Source organism: Marmota monax, unplaced genomic scaffold, assembly GCF_021218885.2.
Source record: "Marmota monax isolate L192 unplaced genomic scaffold, Marmota_monax_Labrador192_F-V1.1 WCK01_AAM20220418_F8-fsc00006, whole genome shotgun sequence".
Classification (NCBI taxonomy): Eukaryota; Metazoa; Chordata; class Mammalia; order Rodentia; family Sciuridae; genus Marmota; species Marmota monax.
In genome coordinates, this window is record NW_026693712.1 from 24,717,829 (window position 1) to 24,728,588 (window position 10,760).

Here is a 10,760-nt window from a genome sequence, read left to right on the forward strand (position 1 = left end):
CCTCCAACACACTATAGGATCTATGAGAACAAGCACCTCACTTATTAATTGGAATGAAGTCAATGAGTGAAGGAATTGTCCTCCTAGCTGTTAGGCTAGCCTGCTGCGCAGGTGTTACAGTATCTGGTTCCTCTGGTTCAAGGCACCACAAAAGACACCAAAGACAGGCCCCTCCTGACCTATTTTGCTTTGACTCAGTTCTGCTTGTGATGATGGGTAAGCTCATGCCTGACTAGGAGTATCATGATCCTTGTTCAGATTCACTCACCGATGGTGGGAAAGGATGATGTGACAGGTTAAAGATCGCCACAAAGCCACTAGCCCTCCTCTTTAGTATTTCTGGGAGCATATATCCACTCCCCTTGAATCTGGATGGGTTCTGTGAAAGATATAGCTGATGGAATACATTGGGACTGACATTATCAGTTAGTCTAAGACTTAAGAGATTGATAGCTTCCATTTTCTGCCTTGAGAAATACTATTACAGCCCTGAGTCACCATGAAAAGAAATCAGTTAAGCAGAGGCCATGTAAGAAGCCCTGAAACCCCAGGAGGGAGACAGGGGCCCAGATATGACAGGAGATACCAGACGACCCAACTAAAACACCAGACATATGAACAAACCCTTCTTGGACTCCACAGATCTGACAGCTAGCAGCCAAACACAGCTTAAAAATTAGTATTCATTGACCAAGCAACTAAATCAAAGCTCTATAAGGAAGAATTGCCCTGGCCAAGTTGTTAATCCACAGATTTGAACTTAATGACTTGACTATTATCTTAAGATATTAAATTTTAGACAATTTGCTAAGTGACTATAGATGACAAGACAAGTAGGTAGATCAACATGTGCACTTCAAAGAAGGCATGACCACCTAGAATGAAACTCTATCAACACATAAGAGTGACAGTGCTGAGGGGTTGGCTTCACAGGTCTAGGAGCTGATTCCTGCCTGTTTTCTAATTTAGCTAATCTAAACCTCAATAATATCAAGAATAGGACAATAATACTATATCAAGAATCAGGACAACCCACAAATAAGAAATGCCATCATAATATCCAGTTTAAATCCAATTCAGTTTTCTTCCACACGTATCAGTAAGTCTATCCCAATAGTGTAAGGTGTGGTAATTATAGGTGCACTTTATCAGATGCTAATAACACATATAATCACAATTTCTAAGTTATTTGAGGATGTGCAGCATCGTCAGAAATTAATCCCAAAGAAATTTCTATATTTTATACTATTCTATCCATCAATTTATTTTTCTTTATTTTTAATTTTTTAAAATTGTTTTAGTTGTAGATGGACACACTATCTTTATTTATCTATTTATTTATTTACTTATTTATGTGGTGCTGAGAATTCAACCCAATGCCTCACACATACTAGGCAAGAACTCTACCACTGAGCTACAACCACAGCCCCATCCAAGGGAAAAAAAAAACTCAGCATTTTTTTTTTACTGCAGAGTCCAGACTTCTTTGACATTATGTAAATTCAATAGGTACTAAAATATAGTTCTGTCTTCTTTAATCACTGTTGTATTCCCAGTGTTTGGACCACCGGCCTGGGATATAGTAGTTACTCAAAAATTAATATAAAATATATTTCTAAATATTCTAAATATATTGTAGACAGCTGATAAAATTCTTTACAATTGAATTATATTTATGTTATATATATATACATATATATATATATATATATTTAAGTATCGATAGTATTGTTTTGCATGTTCTAAATTGTATGTATTATCTTATTGAATAAATTCTTCTGCAATTTGCTTTAGTCTATGGTTGAATATACATCCTTCAGAAATTCTACACACATATCTATGATAATTTGTAAACACATTTTTTTTCTTTATGGTCTTTAATTCTAAAATAGTTTGCAAATACAAACACAAAAGGCATATAACAAAACCAGTTGGGCACACCTTAAGAAATTAAACACTGTATCCTTCATATATTCTTACTTCATTGCATTCATCCCTTCCCTAAGTAGACATTTATATTTGTATCTGCAAGCAATATGTAATACTAGTATGTATTTTTAAAGCTTTATATAGCATATTTTTTTTTAGGAAAAAAGAAGAGTCAGTTATGTTGGCACATGCTTATAATCCCAGCAACTCAGGAGACTGAAGCAGGATGATTGGAAGTTCAAGACCAGCCTCAGCAACTGAAGGAGGATTTAAGCAACTTAGGGAGAACCTGTCGCAAAATTTAAAAAAAAAATTAATTAAAATAGTTGGGGAAGTAACTCTGTGGTAAAGTGCTTCTGGGTTTAATCCCCAGTCTGAAAGAAAAGACTGTCATGTGTAACTAATTAAAACAAATTTTATATATATATATATATATATATATATATATATATATATATATATATATATATATATATATATATATATATCAAGGTCATTGTACTGTCATGTGTAACTAATTAAAACAAATAAAAAAGAAAAGGAAAGATCCTAAATTTTGAGGGTCTGAGCTTTATGATAGGGCATCAATTCCAATTCCCCATCTGATGAGTGCCCCTTACTGATCTCAGGTCTCCTCCACAGCCACTTAAAATCTCTATTTTCTTCATTTCTCAGGTACTTTCACATACTACAGGGAATTCTTGTGGGCCTCACCAAGATTCAGATTTTCTTTCTCTCCCACTTCATCTTTGACACCTGTGGATTTTCATTGTTTTGTTGTGAGACTAAACATTTTAAAAGTTGTCTATTTTACCTTTTGCCACATTTTTGTGTGTAGCAAGGGAATTTTCAAGATGGTGCATCTGCCAAATTTCTGGAAGTAAAAGTATTGAAAGCATTTCTAAATGTTATAAATATATTGTAGGCAACACAGTCAGTCATTTCCCATAAGAATTTCACAATTTAAATAGCTGACATATTTATAAACATCTGTTATATGGTTTTTTTAGGGGTATGTCAATTTAATCTAAACAATTTATTTTGTTTCAATGCTAATGTGTTTATATGATAATTTTGTTTTCATAAATAAATTTTTATAGTTTTTAAATAGAGGGGGAAAAAGAAAACAGACTTTTCTCTCATTAGGATAAAAACAAAGGGAATTCTTTTGGAGGCAATTAGTAGAACAGTAAACAAATAAGGGGTGGTGGGAAGGAGAGAGAGATCATTTCCAAACTGATTTGGCCAGGTTTAATAAGAAAGAACAATTCTGAATTGAGTTGACTACTACAGGTATAAGGAGAGACACATTGCCTGGTAATGGTGGTTTTAGTGATGATGGTACAAGCAAAACAATATAACCTTTGTTATGGCCAGTGGAAATGGAACTCAGTATAAATCTGAGAAGGTCTACTCTAAAGCTACTTATAATAGATCAAGTAGAGTTTCAAATGTTATAATTACTTTTTATTGGAGGTGGATGGTTGCTTTTATTTTGTTTTGATTGTCTTTCTCTATTTAAAAATTATCTGCCTGCTCTCATCCTTGGAGGCTGATGCACATCCAAGATGGTCTCTCTTGCTTCTGACTTGCAGTTGAGTTCAGTCAATGAGAGGCATTGGGATGGGACTAGTGGGTAGAAGGAGAATGAATTCAGCATGAGATGAATGAATCTGATTATTCATTTCCCCACCACACTCCCTGACAGCTCATGGTAATAGCTCCTTTTGATCTACATTCTCATTCAGTTGCCATCTCCTGGTTATGATAATTTTCCCCTCTCTTGCCTTGTTAGTCATTAGGGGTCCTGGTACTTCATTGATGCTAGCTCATAAGCCATTAGCAACATCCTTTTCTTTATTAAAACCCAGTGCCTCACACATTGCTAGGCAAGTGCTCTGCCACTGAGCCACAACCCCAACCCTTCATCCAATTCTTGCTGTAATCTTGACTGATACAGTTAGATAATTTTGGTGTGAGATGAGGCTAAAGAGAGAGGGAACCGACTATGCTGAAATACATATTTTTTTAAAGATTGCTTGGGCTATAATTTTTTAAGAAAGAAAAGAAATCAAGGATAGAAACAATGATAAGGAAGTCAGAATGGATGTGAGTAGAACAGTTAGGAAACTTGATCAGTTGCCCAGGAAAGGCTGATAATGTTTGTCATGAGGAAATGATGAGGAGATGGTGAAGATTGCTCCCAGATTTCTAGCTTGCATAACTATAGGATATATTGGCTGTAATATGGAGAACACTGGAAAGAAATAGATTTTCCAAGTCTAGATAAGAAAGCACAAGGAGGAGTTCCTTTAGTTTGATTCCTAATATGTTTGCTATGAAGAAGACTTTGCCCAAGGTGAGAGCAAGTAAAAAGCTGGACTTATGGATTTGGAACTTGAAAGATGGGATTTGAAGATATAAATTTGTGAGATATGGACAGATTGCCTAGTGACACAATAAAGAGATAAAAGATAAAAGAGGAAAGGGTCACAGATGAAACTTGAGGAATCCCATCATTTAGTGACTGGATGGAAGCAAGGTGAACAAATGAAACTTAGAAAGAGCAGCCAGAGAGAAAATGAGAAATCCAACTATTTAATCCAACTATTAAAATAGTTCTGTGTCTTATATAAAAATCTGACAGACAGGGGCTGGGGATTTAGCTCAGTTGGTAGAGTGCTTGCTTGGCATACACAAAGCACTAAGTTCAATCCTCAGCACCACATAAAAATAAATAAATAAAATAAAGGTTTATTTAAAAAAAAATCTGACAGTCAGACTGTAGGAGTTTTTCCAACATCCAGAAATATCTCACCTGGTGATGACAGCGTATGGTTTCGAAGTCTCATTATATTTCTCTCAAATCTTGGGAACCAGCAAAAACAGAGTAGATAGTACAAGGTTCAGAAATACTGGCTCAGAGTCAGGGAACAGGGTTTGCATCCTAACATCAGCATCTATCAGCTGTATGACATCAGGTAAATTGCTCAGCCTGTCTCATCAGTAAAATGGGGATCAATTTGTTTCTTGCATCCAAGATCTTGTGAAATTAGACAGAATAATATATGTGAAGTCTATAGCACAGTATGTGACAAGTAATAAAAGTTGGACATTTTTATTTTTCATGAAAAGACTAAATAATAGCATTAGGAAAGTAAAAAAAAAAAAAAAACGTAAAAGAAGAGTGAATAAAATCTAATAATAGAAAGCCGGAGTGCACAATCATCAGTAGATTAGGGGAATGAGGGAATGAGGAAAAGCAGGATGAGAACACTAAAGAGCCCCAATCTACTGGCACCAACAGCTCCCCCTGCCAGCTTCAGCACCTGCTCTCGCAAATTTGCAAAAAAAAAAAAACAAAAAAAACAGTGAAGTACCCAAAAAAAGGAGTGGGGAAGAAGAGTATGAATGTGAAGAAAGAAGCCAGGCCTTTCACAACTGTATTAGATTTCAGATGACCAAGAACATTCTATACATTTTTCCCTGCATTTTTCTGTATCATACGTAAACATTACCTTTTGGTAATGTCAGTGAAAAATATTTTATGTGGTTCACACTGAAGTTTTTGATTCCAAAAGTTTTAGGCACCTAAAGAGCCATTTCAGCATTTGAAATGGCTGCTTTGTGATGGTGACTAACTCATATGGTTTGCCTGACACTTTCCTGGTTTCAATACTGTAATTTCCATGTTCTGGCAAACCTATCAGTCTGAGAAAAATTGAGATGATTGGTCACACTACTGATACTGGAGAAAAAGAGAACTCTCCCGATCATTTTTATACCAGGTCATATAACCCAGCTTGCAGTTTGTGTACAGAGAGGACCAGATCTATATAAAGTATAATTTAATAAGGTATAATTTTACTTCCAAGCCAAGCTGTTCTTTATTCTCAGTCCTCTTTCTGCTTCCATTATGTTGACTCATCCTGTCTGAAATTCTGAACTGGACAAATCTCCGATTGGAGCCACATGACACTTCCTTGTAATGGCAATATGACTTAGGAGAGACAAGAAAGCTCTTATCAGGTGCTAATGATATAACATATATTTATCAGATGTTATCATGTATAATATAACTTATCCAAAGAGTCAGTTCCCAGGCAAACTCTGGTGGAAATTAATTAAGGTAATATAAATTTTGATGGATTGTGGAACAGGTCAAGAAAGACTTAGATCATGGAAGAGATTCCACATTCATTGATTTAGGTAGGATACCATTGTAGAAGCATCTAGATTTGTAGAGAAGAATTACAAAAATTCTTTCACTGCAAAACTTCTCCCAAGTTTCTCTCCACAAAAGGGCCCTAGGGCAAACTAACGTTGGAAAACTCCATATTCTCCATATTTTTAGTCAGCTTTTTTGTGCTACAACTAAAAGACCTGACCAGAACAATTGTAGAGGAGAAAAAGGTTTATTTGAGGGCTCATGGTTTCAGAGATATTAGTCCATAGAAGGCCAGCTCCATTCCCAAGGCTCAAAGCGAGGCAGAACATCACAGTGCAAGAGCATGGCTGAGGGAAGCAGCTCACAGGTGATCAGATAGCAGAGAGAGAGGTCTCCACTTTCCAGATAAAAATATATATACCCATGGCCCTGCCACCAATGAACAACTTCCTCCAGCCACATACTACCTACCTTCAGTTACCACTCAATTAATCCCATCAGGGATTAATTCACTGATTAGGTTAAGGCTATAAACCAATCATTTCTCCTCCGAACCTTCATGCATCATCTCACACATGAGCTTTTGCAAGACACCACATCTAAACCATAACACTCGCCCCTCTGGAGATTCAACATGCAGAGCAGCATATTAATAACTCTGAGAAATCCAACACTAACAATCCTTTTAAATTTAAAATTTAATTCATTATTTTTCTATTTTATCATTTAAACCTTTTGTAATAGTAGCATCTATACCACAAAACCTCTCTCTCTCTCTCTCTCTCTCTCTCTCTCTCTTTTTTGGCATTGGGCAGGGGAGAGGGAACACTATAATCTTTGAAGAGGAAAAAAATTTTCTTATTATATTTGAAGTTAACAGCTGCCAAAGAAATAAGATGATAACCCCAAAAGATTGGAAAGTCTTTAAAACAAAACAAAGAAACAAAAAAGCTAATATACTTTGCAATATATCCAAGCAGATATTTACTCATTCATTCATTCACTACACATGTTTATAATTACTAAATATTTATAATCATTTACTGTGTGTAGTAAATGCAGAATTCTAGGAAATATAGGCAATAACTAGACAAAGATCCTGTTCTCAGAGAAGTATCACTCCAGTGGAAAACATATAAAATTTAGCTTGGGCTTTTAACACATCTTTAAATATGTTTGTAAAATAAACTAATGACCTGTGGGCCTAGCTCTGAATTCCTAGCTCTGTCAGCCCCTACTGCAATTGTTTATTTCAGATTAACAGTCTTTTCCTCTGTGATATGAGGTTAGTTATTTTATCTCTCTGTGCCATCATTTCATTTTCTGTGCACAGATAGGATTCATTAGCATGTTAGCTAATAAAGTTATTGTGAGGATGAAATGTGAAAGTGAATAGAAAGGGCTGTGTAACAGCGCATGGCGCATAGCAAGAATTTAATTCATATTGATATTAGTAATGTCATTGGCTACATCTAATGAGAGAAATACTTCAAGTTTTAATTGGAGGTAGACTCAGCTGCAAAGCATGCTGGGGCTCTGGCACTGTAGCTCAGTGGACAGCAGTGATCTGCAGACAGACAGAGGCTTGTCTGATGTCCAACGAGGGATGGGATGGTTTCCCAGCTGTGTGCCACTTACTGACTTTACCCCTCCATGTTTTAGTTTTCTCAACTGAGAAACAGGAACAAGAATAACATTTAATTCATAGCATTGTTGTGGATATGAGCAATAATACATATAAAACACTTAATATTACACGTGAGCATATAGAAAGCACTCAAAAATACTAGCTATTTTTTAAGGCATAGGCTGTATTGAAGAGGGAGTATGCTACAACTGTAACTTGGCCAAGAGCACACGTGTTACCAAGTCATAGGCTCTAAATATTGTTAACTGTCTTTTTGATGTGGATTCAGGAAACAAGAGAGAACTCTAGGTAAGGCCAATTACTTGAATTAATTCATGGGAAAAATTAAAACAAATATGGAAATGAGTTATTGCATGAAAAAAGATAATTTCACACTTTTTCCAGTGATACTAAATAATACTAAATTGTTATGATACTATATAGCTTAATGTTTCTCTGCTTGACTCTCCACATTGTATGAATAATTGCCTTTTAACTTATCTTACATTATCTATGGGAGATATATTGCTCCTAGAAACTGTGCTGTGCGTCACAATCATCTGGGGTCATTATAAAACATCCTGATCCCTAGAAAATGGTTCTGTTATTCTATGGTAGGACTTGGACATCTGTATTTTTTTTAAATAACCCAGATTATTTTAGTGTGCAGCTGAGGCTGAGAACTATCTTAGAAGAGATAGTTCCAGAATTCAAATCAGTGGTCATCAAAAACCTTTTTCTCACAGCTGCTATCTATAAGTACATCAGCATGATGAATAATTCCTGTGTTTTTTTTCTAACACAACTGAAATCAGACTTTAATTTCTTTTTCTTTCACTAAGCAAAGGAGAAAAAAGGAGAAAGAAGAAAAACTTCTGTTTTTCAACTTCATTCAAATGACATTCAGCATCTGCTATAGGACAAACATTGTGTTTATTTCTAAGGATACAGTGAAGGATAACTTGTTTTACATAGTGTGGTAAAGGAATTTGTGGTGTAGTATGTTGCTTACCTAATAGTCTTACATCCAACATATCCAAAGTTCAGAGTAAGACTCATATCTGGTTAAAACTAATTTGTAGATTCTTTAGGTCAACTTTTCAATTTTTCATTGTGGTAAAATATATCATAAAATGTACCATCTTAGGGCCTGGGGTTGTGGCCCAAGTGGTAAAGTGTTCGCCTAACACGTGTGAGGCACTGGGTTGGATCCTCAGCACCACATAAAAATAAAATAAAGATATTGTATTCACCTAAACTAAAAAATAAATATTAAAAAATTGTACCATCTTAGTCATTTTTAAGCACACAGTTCAGTGATGTTAGGTAGATTCATATTATTATGCAACCAATATCCCACCTATCTTCAGAACTCTTTTCAAAAACTGAAACTCTATACTCATTAAAAGACACACCCTGGGCTGGGGTCGTGGCTCAGCAGTAGAGTGCTCACTTAGCATGTGCAAGGCCCCAGGTTTGATCCTCAGCACCACATAAAAACAAATAAATAAAATAAAGGTATCGAGTCCAACTACAGTTAAAAATAAATAAATAAATATTAAACACACACACACACACACACACACACACACACACACACACCCTTTCCCCCTTTCTAATATCTGGCAACCACCATTCTACTTTCTGTCTCCACAAAACTGACTCCTCTAGCTTGTTCATGGAAGTGGATTCACATAGTATTTGTCTTTTTGTGACTAGCTTATTTGACTTAGATAATCCCTCAAGGTTCAATCATGTTGTAGGATATATTAGAATTCCTCTCCTTTTGGAGGCTGAATAATATCCCAATGACATTGTCATTGTCCAATAAACCATGTTTTGCTTATCCACTCATCTGTTGGTTGATGCTTAGGTGGCTTTAATGTTTTAGCAAGTGTAAATGATGCTTCTAAAACCATGAGTGTTCAAATATCTCTTCAAGACTCTACATGTAATTTTGGGGAGTATATATCCAGAGATAGAATTATTGCATCAATTAGTGATTTTTAATTTTTTGAGAAACCACCACACTGTTTTCCACAATGGCTATAACCATTTTACAAGGCACAGAGCTTAAATTTTTTACATCCTCAAATTTTTTAAATCCTGATAATACTTATTATTTTCTGTTTTATTAATAGTAACTATCTAAATGGGTTTCAGGGAGTGTCTCATTGTGCTTTTGATTCGTATTTCCACAGTATTAGTGATACTGAGCATTTTTTCACGTTTGTTGGCCACTTATGTATCTTCTTCGGAGACATATTGGAGTGATTTGCTCAGTTTTGAATCCAATTCTTTTTTTTTTTTTTTTGCTGTTGAGCTTTAGAATTTCTCTGTGTGTTCTAGATATTAATCCTTTATTATATATGTGATTGGCGAACATTTTCTCCCATTCAGTAAGTTGACTTTTCGTTCTGTTGATGATGTCTGTGAATATGTAAGTTTTAAATTTGCAAGAAGACTGCTTTGTCTATCTTTCCTTTTGCTGCTTGTGTCTTTGGTGTAATATTCAGGAGTCATTGCCACTTCCAATGCTATGAAGCTTTTGCCCTTTATAGTGCTTTTTTTCATATATATAAAGTAATATCAACAGGTTTTATTCAGGAGGTAATGCAAAAGAATAAAAGAGTGTTTTATAGCTTTAGCTCTTACATTTAGGTCCTTAATTCATACTGGATTGATTATTTGCACATGGTGTTAAGTAAGGGCACAAGTTCATTCTTTTGTTTGTGAATATCTGATTTTCCCAGCACCATTCATTAAAAAAGACTGTCCTTTCCCCTATTGAATAACCTTGACACCTTTGCTGAAAGTTATTTGATTGTGTGTATGAGAATTTCTGGGCTCTCTATTCTACTCTACTGATCCATATATCTATCTTTATGCCAGTTTCTTAGGGGAAATATTAATGAGTGATAGATAACTATAGTTTCAGTGAAAAATCAAAAGAAATATCAGAGCTATAATTATATTCATATATTTACTACATAAATATATGTTTATTATGTTTATAGGCAATATTACATTTCAGCA